At 38.6% G+C, this 9,453-nt stretch overlaps 1 long non-coding RNA gene across 1 annotated transcript; it reads right to left on the bottom strand.

Annotated features, from left to right (window-relative positions):
* Positions 1–1,036: 1,036 nt before the first annotated feature.
* LOC148657230 (uncharacterized) lies at positions 1,037–7,488 on the bottom strand. Its single transcript, XR_015940901.1, has 3 exons — positions 7,430–7,488; positions 2,024–2,119; positions 1,037–1,596 (listed from the first exon to the last, which is right to left on the bottom strand). It is a non-coding gene; the product is annotated as an uncharacterized LOC148657230 (long non-coding RNA).
* Positions 7,489–9,453: the final 1,965 nt, after the last annotated feature.

Here is a 9,453-nt window from a genome sequence, read left to right on the forward strand (position 1 = left end):
CCAGCCTCAAGATCATTTATTATTCCCCATTTCTAATTTTGTAAAGTAGAAAAAGCCTTCTCATTAAACCAAAAGTACTACTTACCTAGTAAAAGGTTAATTCACATGAATGCACAGTGTATAGTTTATTTTAACCTGCATTGCTTATGCATTGTTCATTTTATCCTGAGAAAGTGTATAATGGTACAGATCTTCTCAAAAGCTAAGAAACATATAGACATTACTGAGACTGCAGTTTTATAGGGGAAAATCTTTTATTCTATCATGTTACACATTAACAGTTTAATTTAATTCCAAACAGCTCCTATAAGTCTTTAATGAATTTGTTTTAATAAAACAGCCATTCTCTGTAGAAGAACTTCCTTTCATCACTCCTCTGAAGCTACAGGGCAGAAATAACTTGAAAGAGAACCTTTGAGCGAAGGTGTTTTGGCTGAAGCAAGGCAAATCACTAGCCCTGCCATTTTAAGTAAACTTTCATGTTAAGGTCTAAATCTATTTATCCTACAAAAATCTACAGTTCTCTCCAGATTAAAATGTTTTACTTAAGTAAAGTGTTGGTGTTACTTGGAGTTTGTGGAACAAAAGGTGGTGCTCTTCATTTTGTACAAGAATCTGGAAATGTGAGACCCCTATCTTTGGCAAAAGGATCAAGCTTGTATTTCACATACTTCAAAATAGCTAAATTTTAAAAATCAGGGAACATCCTTATGTTATTTCAAAAAACATATTGATAAAAACTGTACAAAATAATAAATTAGAAGGTATGTTAGCAACAGTGGCTACCACCTCTTAAATGCTATGCCTTATAGACAGAAATTACTCCAATCTAAAACCAATTAACCTCTTTCCCCTACATCTACTGACACACTGTTTTATACTACAACTAAATTACTATTTGCTCTCATTTAAGAATGTACATTCCAGACCATTACCCCATAACACAGTTAGTGACTGATATACATCAGGAGAAACTAACTACTGCACAAGTGTCTGAGGCTCTGTTTGGCAGCTGCTACTAGCAGGCCCATGCTACATAAACAAATGCCCTGCTGTTAGAGGGGCCATCTTTTAAATGAGATCTTAAACCAAGTTCCCAATGACTTAATCATTGAAAATCGCATGGCACATTTAAGAGTAATGGTATTAACATCAGTGTTCTGGCTATGACACTATGCACCCTGCAGCCCAACTACTGTACACAGCGCTTCAGATCAGAAGTTACAGAAATTGCTTCACCAGTTGAATTAAGAGGGATCTTAAAGCCGGATTGTAAAAGACCAGAGTGGAGATTAGCCAAGATACAGGATTAGCACCCTTTCACCTTTAGAAAGTGTCTTGTGAACTTTAAAGAACAGGGTGTCAAGATGTTGGTTTAATTTCTCATCTGAAGGACAACACTTCCTACAGTTGCGTGTCAAACTGAGTGTGACAGGCAGTCAGCCCTGAAAGCCATCTGGCGGGAGCCCTGCTGCCAGTCTTCGACATCCTGTTTCCTGGCAGCTGAGCTCCTGGTTATTTAAACCTTGTGCTTCTTCTTGTCTCTTCGTCTTCTTGTTTGTGTGGCAATGCGAGAGAAGACTGCACACCAGGGATCTGTGAAAGAGCCATGAAAAAAAAATATTGAACTGCTGAAAATAATGTACTGTCAAGATGACATCTTTGGTCTTTCTTTAACAAAAAAATGAAAAAATGATACCATTTGGCTGTTATTTTGATTTTCCTCTAGTTTGTCACCCTAGGATACTGATTTGTTTGGGGCTAATTCTGAATTACAGAAGGAACATGGTTTTGCTTAGAGAATTTAAGAGGTCCCATTTACTGACCAGGCCCAGCCTTGCTTAGCTTCTGAGACCAGGCTACAGGCTGGTCATTCTACTGCCAAGTAGCCTCTTTAGGTGATGAAGCTAATGTTTGGCCATAGCAGGACAGCTGTGTTCTACCCTTAGATCCAGTCTTTCACTCAACATTGAACTTCCCTACAATTCCTTCCTGTTCTGCAGTGTTTCATCAGTGTCCTCACCTGTGAAACATCCTAGGAACCAGAAATGCAGAGAGCAGCAGAGCTGCCAGCAGGAACCAACGGAGAACAGCCCACACCAACCAGAACGGATCATGACTGGAGAGAGGAGCCACTGACAGGTTAGGTAAGGTAGTGGGACACACATCAATCAGAAATTCTGCTTCTCAACCTTGTTTCTGTAAGTAACTGGCTGTAAAATTACAGTATGTTGGCCATGCATCTTCAGGATCTGAGCCCAAATTATAATTCTGAGAGATTCTTTTCAGCAAGATCCTGAGGTGGTTCAGGAGAAATTATTTCACACAAAATAACCAATAGATTCCACTGTATAATTTCCATTACCAGACTGATCCTCTTGAAAACTGCCACAATCCTTACCTATATTTCATTCATATTAGTTCTTGATTCCAGATTTGTGTAATGCGGGCATGGAATTGTAGTGTTTATTCCATTTCAATCTGATTAAAAACATCTGCTGAATTTAATCATCTCCTCCTGCTTTGTTTTTCTTTATTTGCATGACTTTCATCACCTTATGAAGTGCTTATGAAGAGTTCCAAGCTCACCTCTAATTAGATACCGTGGGATGGAAATTAATATACTGTCTTTCTATTGACAGTGGATTCCTGATTGAATAATAGTTCTTCAAATTGTTCCTTCCACCTGACATTGAAGCCTTCCTTTTCTTTGATCATATACTGTACCCCCCCATCCTGAGATATCAAAGAGAGTAACACTCAGTTCTTCAGACCTTAATCTTGTGTCAGGACACAGATATCATTTATGTCTGCAAGATGTTTTCATATCATATCATGATCATATCATGCCCACCAGCTGTCCTTCAAGTCACAAGTTCTCCTTTGAACCCCCCCCCCCCACTTTGCTTGTTGGTGGGTCAGCTTCTTCTGCCTGTTTGAGCGCCTCTGTCCTACACAAAAAAAACATTTATTTGTGAATAAAAGTAACCAACCGGACATCTTTGTCATACCAGTCATGCTGTTTCATGGTAGAAAATCCAAAGCGTTTCTTTGTACTCATTATGGTTGATAACCATAAATGGGTGAATGAGACTGTTATCTGTCCATCAGTTATGAGATCCTATCTTTGTGACATTTTTGTGATTCCAGGTTAAGACTAATGACTCAGTAAAATAGGTGATAGTGTTGTCAACATGTGATTTTGAGTTTGTGATGAAAGAGAGTGTACTGTGTATGATGGCAGAGCCATTCTCAGTGTGTTACGCCACTTCCCTGAAGGACTCATCATTCCACCTCGCATTCTAGCACGGTTCCTAATTAGCCAATTTACCTCAGCCTATTTAAGGCTGCTTTACACACTTCTCTCTGCTCAGTATTAGGTGTTTCCTGGCTAGAGCTACTCTTCCTATTGCTGTGACTTTCTAGTTGTTTATTGGCTTCCTGACCCTGGTTTGTTCCCCGACTACGTCTCCTGGTTTCGGTTTTGGCATTATACTGATTGTACTGGTTTTGACTCTCGGCTTCCGGCTCCGCTTCTGGTTTTGTACTTTTGCCTGGCTTGATTACCCATGGCTTTTAAATCTTGGATTGCTCACTCAACTACGCCTCTGGATATCGTTCTGGTTTCTACATAGGGTCCTGACTACTACTTCGTAACACAGTGCATTTTCTGGTTTCTGCATAGGGTCCTGACTACTACTTCGTAACACAGTGCATTTGTTAAGGAGAAAAGTTGACATTTCCAACTCCCTCCTTGCTAATGGATTTATTCCAGAGTGGCATTCCTTACAACTCTGGAGTTGTTTCCAGGTAGAATAGATCTATTCTCCTTTGGGAATCCACAAAGCATTTGGTCGAGCTTGGCATATAAATCTTGCTTTTGTGGTCTGAATGTAGATTAGGGACATTGCACAGTGAAAAGCATACGTAAGAGTTCAGTAAACTTAAATTTGTCATTTACTATGAAATTAAATTTGTACTTCAGGTAAATATGAGGCACAAGTGTTTCAGTTTTTTTTATTTCTGGATAGTTTTGTGCATATAGATTAAACCAAATTAGATCAAAAATATTTTTATGTCAAATCCCCCTACCAATCTCAAATGTGCGTAAGAGTTGGGACAAATTAACTTAAAGTAAATTAAACTAGTGTAAAGGTTGTATTTTGTCACATACCCTTTACATGCACTGACTGCTTTATGTCTGTGAACCATCATCATCACCATTAGACTCTTGATATATTTATTTGAAAAGCTTTGCCAGCTCCTTAACTGCACCTATATTCAGCTGTTGTTTGTTTGAGTTTTTTCGAAGTTAGGAGACTGACTTAACCGGTTTAAAAGTTTCCACATTGTCTTCCTGATGAACCCCTTGGTTAAATGTGCAGCATATTTTGGGTCATTGTATTGCTGCTGGGAGAATCCCCATTGAGGATAAGTATTTGAGACATTTTTGATGCAGGCAGACAAGACGTTTCTGTATACTTCAGAATTCATTATGCTGTCATTATCAGTTACTGTAAGTCTTCAGTAAAGACCAGTGAGTCAGTTCCGGAAGCAACCATGCGTGCCTAGGTCATGACACTACCTCCACCAATGGTGGTATGCTTAGCATTTGCCATTCCTCTTGTTTTCAACACTTTTGTTTTCTGTCACTTAGATAAACGTGTATCGTCATCTTGTTTTGACTGTCCATTAAACTTTTTCCACATCTGTTGTGGTTCATCTTTGTACTTCTTTACAAATTCTAACCTGGCTTTTCTGTTTGTAGTGCTGATAATAGATTTTCATCTTGCAGTGTAGCCTTTGTAATTCTCCTGTCGAGGTCATCTGCACATCTTCTTTTAACATTTTAAGACAAATGGTATTAAAAGATTGTTGTACCTCATGTCCACTTGTTGTATGTTTTACACAAAAACAGCATGTCTCCCCAACTAAACAGAACTGAAAAGTGAATTGGCTTTGATTAATACTGCACCTCCAAAAATTAACCCACAAAGTTCTAATTCTTACCAATAACGACTTGTCCTGCTTTCTGATATATTCCCATCACAGTCTCTGAACCTGTTCCTGACTCCTGGTTTCACAGTGCTCATTCTCTCCAGAATACACTCTACAGCTGTTCTGATGAACATTGTTGTTTCAGAGAGGGTCTCCTAATAAACTCCTGTGTGAATATAGCACTGCCAGGAAATCTGCGTCCATCCTCTTTTATGTGTCCCAAATTCAACAGGTTAGCTTCAGCCAGAACCAGTGGCTGAAGTTTAAAGAGCTGTTACCTCTACGCCAGAGAAGCCCTGGCCTCTTTTTCCTTTAATGCTGTGTTAAACCATTAAGGTCTACCTGTTATATCACACTCTGATCCTAAGGGTGAGCACTGAGCCTTTTAAGATGTCCACTTCTGTGTCAGCTCTTGAACAACTTAACCTAACCAAAGGACTGGTGTCACTACAAGACTAGACCCCTTTACCTAGTTATTAAAAAAACATAATAAAACTCAGCTTAATTAGATTCCTAACTTCCAATTTCAGCAAATTCTAGCGCTGTACTCTTTCTCTAGAGTAGCCCTACGCTGCCCTCTAGTGGCTCTGACTGACATCGATATCTCCCAGAATAAATAGACTGTAAACTGAAATCCTATTTAAAAATAGCCGTAATAGGAAATTGAAATAGTTATCATGGAATGTATTTGTGTTCAGGAGTAGAAGAGGGTCTTATGATTGGGAAAAATTAACAGTGTTCCTGATTGAAAGTAATAATAATAATAATAATAATAATAATAATAATAATAATAATAATAATAATAATAATAATAATATGCATGCAAGGGCTGCACCACTCTGATGTTCAATAATGATGTGTTAACAAAGCACAAAAATATGTTGTTTATTATATGAAATATGATCTTACCACAAAAGCCTCAAAAGTTTCTACAGCAGCTGTCAGAAGCATAACTGAGGGCTTTGTTGAATCTAAACTCATAATAGTTAAAAAATAATGAATAGACATGCATAATAAAACTGGCAATTCAGTATTCAAAAGAAAAGTTTTCAGTGCACACACCTGTTATCAGCTTATGGTCATAGATTCGCCCTTGTGCAGCAAGGGGTAAATGACTTTTTGTTGCACATTGGACAGTGCCATGTGGACAACATGCAAACTACGTATAGAGAGTATTGACCTTACTATCCAAAAGTGTGAGGAAGCAGGGTGAATCAACAAGACACCATGCTTGTTAATATAATTCTAGTTTAGGAAAAACACATTGTCCAAAGAAGAGGTTTTTGCTTTAACTTTTATTATTTTATTACTCTATTATTGTTTTGACTAAACCTCTTCATTCACCCTGAAAATGACCATTACCTCTATTACCCACACACTGTTCTTCCCTTTTTCTTTGTTTCTCTGTTGCACAGAGCAGCTTGCACTGTCTCATAGACTGACTTGTAACTGCTGTGTACCCCCGAGACACACCTGCCCCCTGGCTCCATCACTACTATCACTGCTCTTCATTTGAAAAAACAGGGCTCTAAAGCTACTTTAATGTTTAGCTTAGGACACCAAGGGTCATATGATTCCTTCTTTGATATAGTACCACTACAAAATCTCTGAGTCTTTGCTTTCAAGTTGTTGCTCACAAGCTTTTTAGAGGTCTTTATCAATTATTTTAAATGGATCATGTACTGTAAATGTTCAAATGCAATCAAAATTCCAGAAGACTAGCTTTCTAACTTTTACCTTTTAGCTACCTAAAAAGCTGGCTTTTTCCACTTTTGAACAATCATCAGAACTGTGCTGGAGTCTATTGTGAAGATTGTACCATAATTGCTTACTGTGGCATTACTGTGGTTTTCTCAGAAGGTTTGTTTCTGCCTTTGGTGGTATCACTGTCTTTGATGGTCACTACTGTTATTGGTGGTATCTGTTCAAAGGTTGGGCTTTTTGTGACTGCTGCTGAAGAAAAGTTAAGAAATACCAGTAAGAGACTTCTAAAAAAAGAGTAGATAAAATTAGTATTTCTTTAAAGTTACTTGTTAACATAAGGGGCTTTATCTAAAAACAGTGCAATTATTTCTGTTCCTGGTCCTTGTTGCACAGTGAATGATATAGAAAACTCTCCTATTTCAAGACCCACATGTTCCATGATGTCATCTCTCAGACAGCACATGGCTCTGTAGATCAGGCAGGACAGACAGTGAGAGATCAGCCCCTCTCATTTATCACGCTCATTTATCATGTTCAGCAGTCAGACAAGACCAGGCAATCATGCTAAACAAGAGCTCTTTCCTCTAACACAAATTAAAAACATTCCAAGATATAGAGAAATGCGTCTCTATGGAGTGAAGAACGAATGCAGTTATGCATCAGGGTAGCCTGATCTACAAGTTTCTCATTGTCTTCTCTAGAGACATAAAGGAATTGTCTTACTTACCATTGTCCACAGCGAGGTACAGGGGAATACCATAATCAACACCCGTTCTCTCTATAGCACACCAGTACCAGTCTTCATCCTTCTTTTACAGACTGTTCAGAGTCATAGTGAACACTCTGTGGAATGGATCGTCTCTGACTGACACTTTCACAGTCTTACAGGTGCTCCATTCCCTTCCTTTGCACCAGTATTTTGTACTGGTGTCATAGTATGAATCATAGCGACACTGGACAGTAACTGATCCTCCCTCTTGGCCCCTCAATGAGTTACTGAAAACTGATAGGACAGAAGAACCTGCAAGATAATTACAATCAGATCATTAAATTCAAGTTCTAAATGTTGAATAATGTACTTATGTTTATGTATTTTTGGTTAAATGCATTTAATAATCTAGAAGTAGGTATTCGGGTTCTGTACTCATAATAGAAATGTTGATTGCTCAAATCGCAGCTGGGACTTTGCTGTTGTACCCTTCAGAGATCATTCTGTATAAATGGATAAAACTGTATGTCACTTTAGGTGAAAGTATCAAGCAAATTAATAATAATGTGGCACCAAAGATCATCATGTGTTGTATGATCCAGTAAAATCCTAATAAAAACAACCAACAAAATCAATTTACAGACTATGTAAATTGACTCATCAAACAGACTTCTCAAACCACAACAACGTATTTCTGCAAATGAAAGCACAAGACATTGCAGTTAGGCTTGTTTAATAGCCTCATGTATGACCGTGAACCCAAAGCATCTACACCTGGGTTTCCATGCCAAAGCCTGTATACAGTAAACTAATTATACATTGTTTATCCAGTCAGGAAACAAACCCATTTCCTGCCTTTGGAATTTTTGTGGAACAAAGTCAGTGGACTTTCTTTGGCACAGGACTAGTCAAAGATCAAATATCGTTAAAATTATCTGCTCTCTGAAAGAGCATAATATATAATTTGAAACTGATGTGTACATTTAGCTACATACAGTATATAGGAAGATAAACATCTTACAAACACGTAGAGGCAATTCTCATCATGCTTATGTGTTTTCTGGTAGTACGATGATCTGAGGATCTCATTGAGGATTTCAATATGTTCTGAAAGTAATCTGTTTACTGTAAGTAATCTGTAAGTAATCTTACTGCCTTATTAATAAGCCTCACTGCTACATATCCCCCCTTTTTGAAGGTCACGAGGTCCTGAGGCGTTGTTGCCTTCAAAACAAAACAGAGTTAAGTGATGTCCCTTGCCATTAGAACATAAATGGGTGAACTACTGTATGAGCGATGAAACCCTTCCGCTCAATCAGATAGACTGAGGGAGGGAGAGGGGTCGGGTCTCCGCCTCCTCCAGTGGAGAGTATCAGCTCGAGGTCCTGAGGCGTTGTTGCCTTCAAAACAAAACAGAGTTAAGTGATGTCCCTTGTCATTAGAACATTAACCTTAAATGTCCACATTACTCCTCGAGAATTCATACAGGAACCAGCATTGGATACAAACATTATGAACAACATCTGGAGTACTGTATGTATAAACAAGGTAGGAGACATCATCTCAGTCTAGGAATTACACATCAGGAAGTTCACTGTCAATATCTGATACCTCTGTAGTAGATATTTGGGAAGAAGTCACTTCTTTTCTTTTGACATGCTACCTTTGACTCATTCATGTTACCCAGAGTATATCTTGAAGTGAGAGTACAGCATTCAGAGTACATCCAGTCATGATCCAGCTACCCAGCAGCAGTGTCACAATAACAACTGTTCCTGTTCCCAGCCCCCCTGATGAACCACGACACCTGTGTTGGGCACCTGCTAGGGTGGTTTGGAGATTTGTTCCATTAAAGCAAGCTAACTACCTGTACCCCTTCAGGGCTTACTGTTTCTTTGATTCCCATCCAATTCAATAGTGTGGCCCCTGAAGGCATCCAAGACCTCAAGTTGTCTGGTTTTAGACCGTACAGTGTTAAGTTCAAGCTGTACTATGGCCTCCTCGGGAACTTGCAGGAAAACTGTTTGATTAGGTAGCTGCAT

This window comes from Lepisosteus platostomus, chromosome 8, assembly GCF_059453375.1.
Source record: "Lepisosteus platostomus isolate fLepPlt1 chromosome 8, fLepPlt1.hap1, whole genome shotgun sequence".
Classification (NCBI taxonomy): domain Eukaryota; kingdom Metazoa; phylum Chordata; class Actinopteri; order Semionotiformes; family Lepisosteidae; genus Lepisosteus; species Lepisosteus platostomus.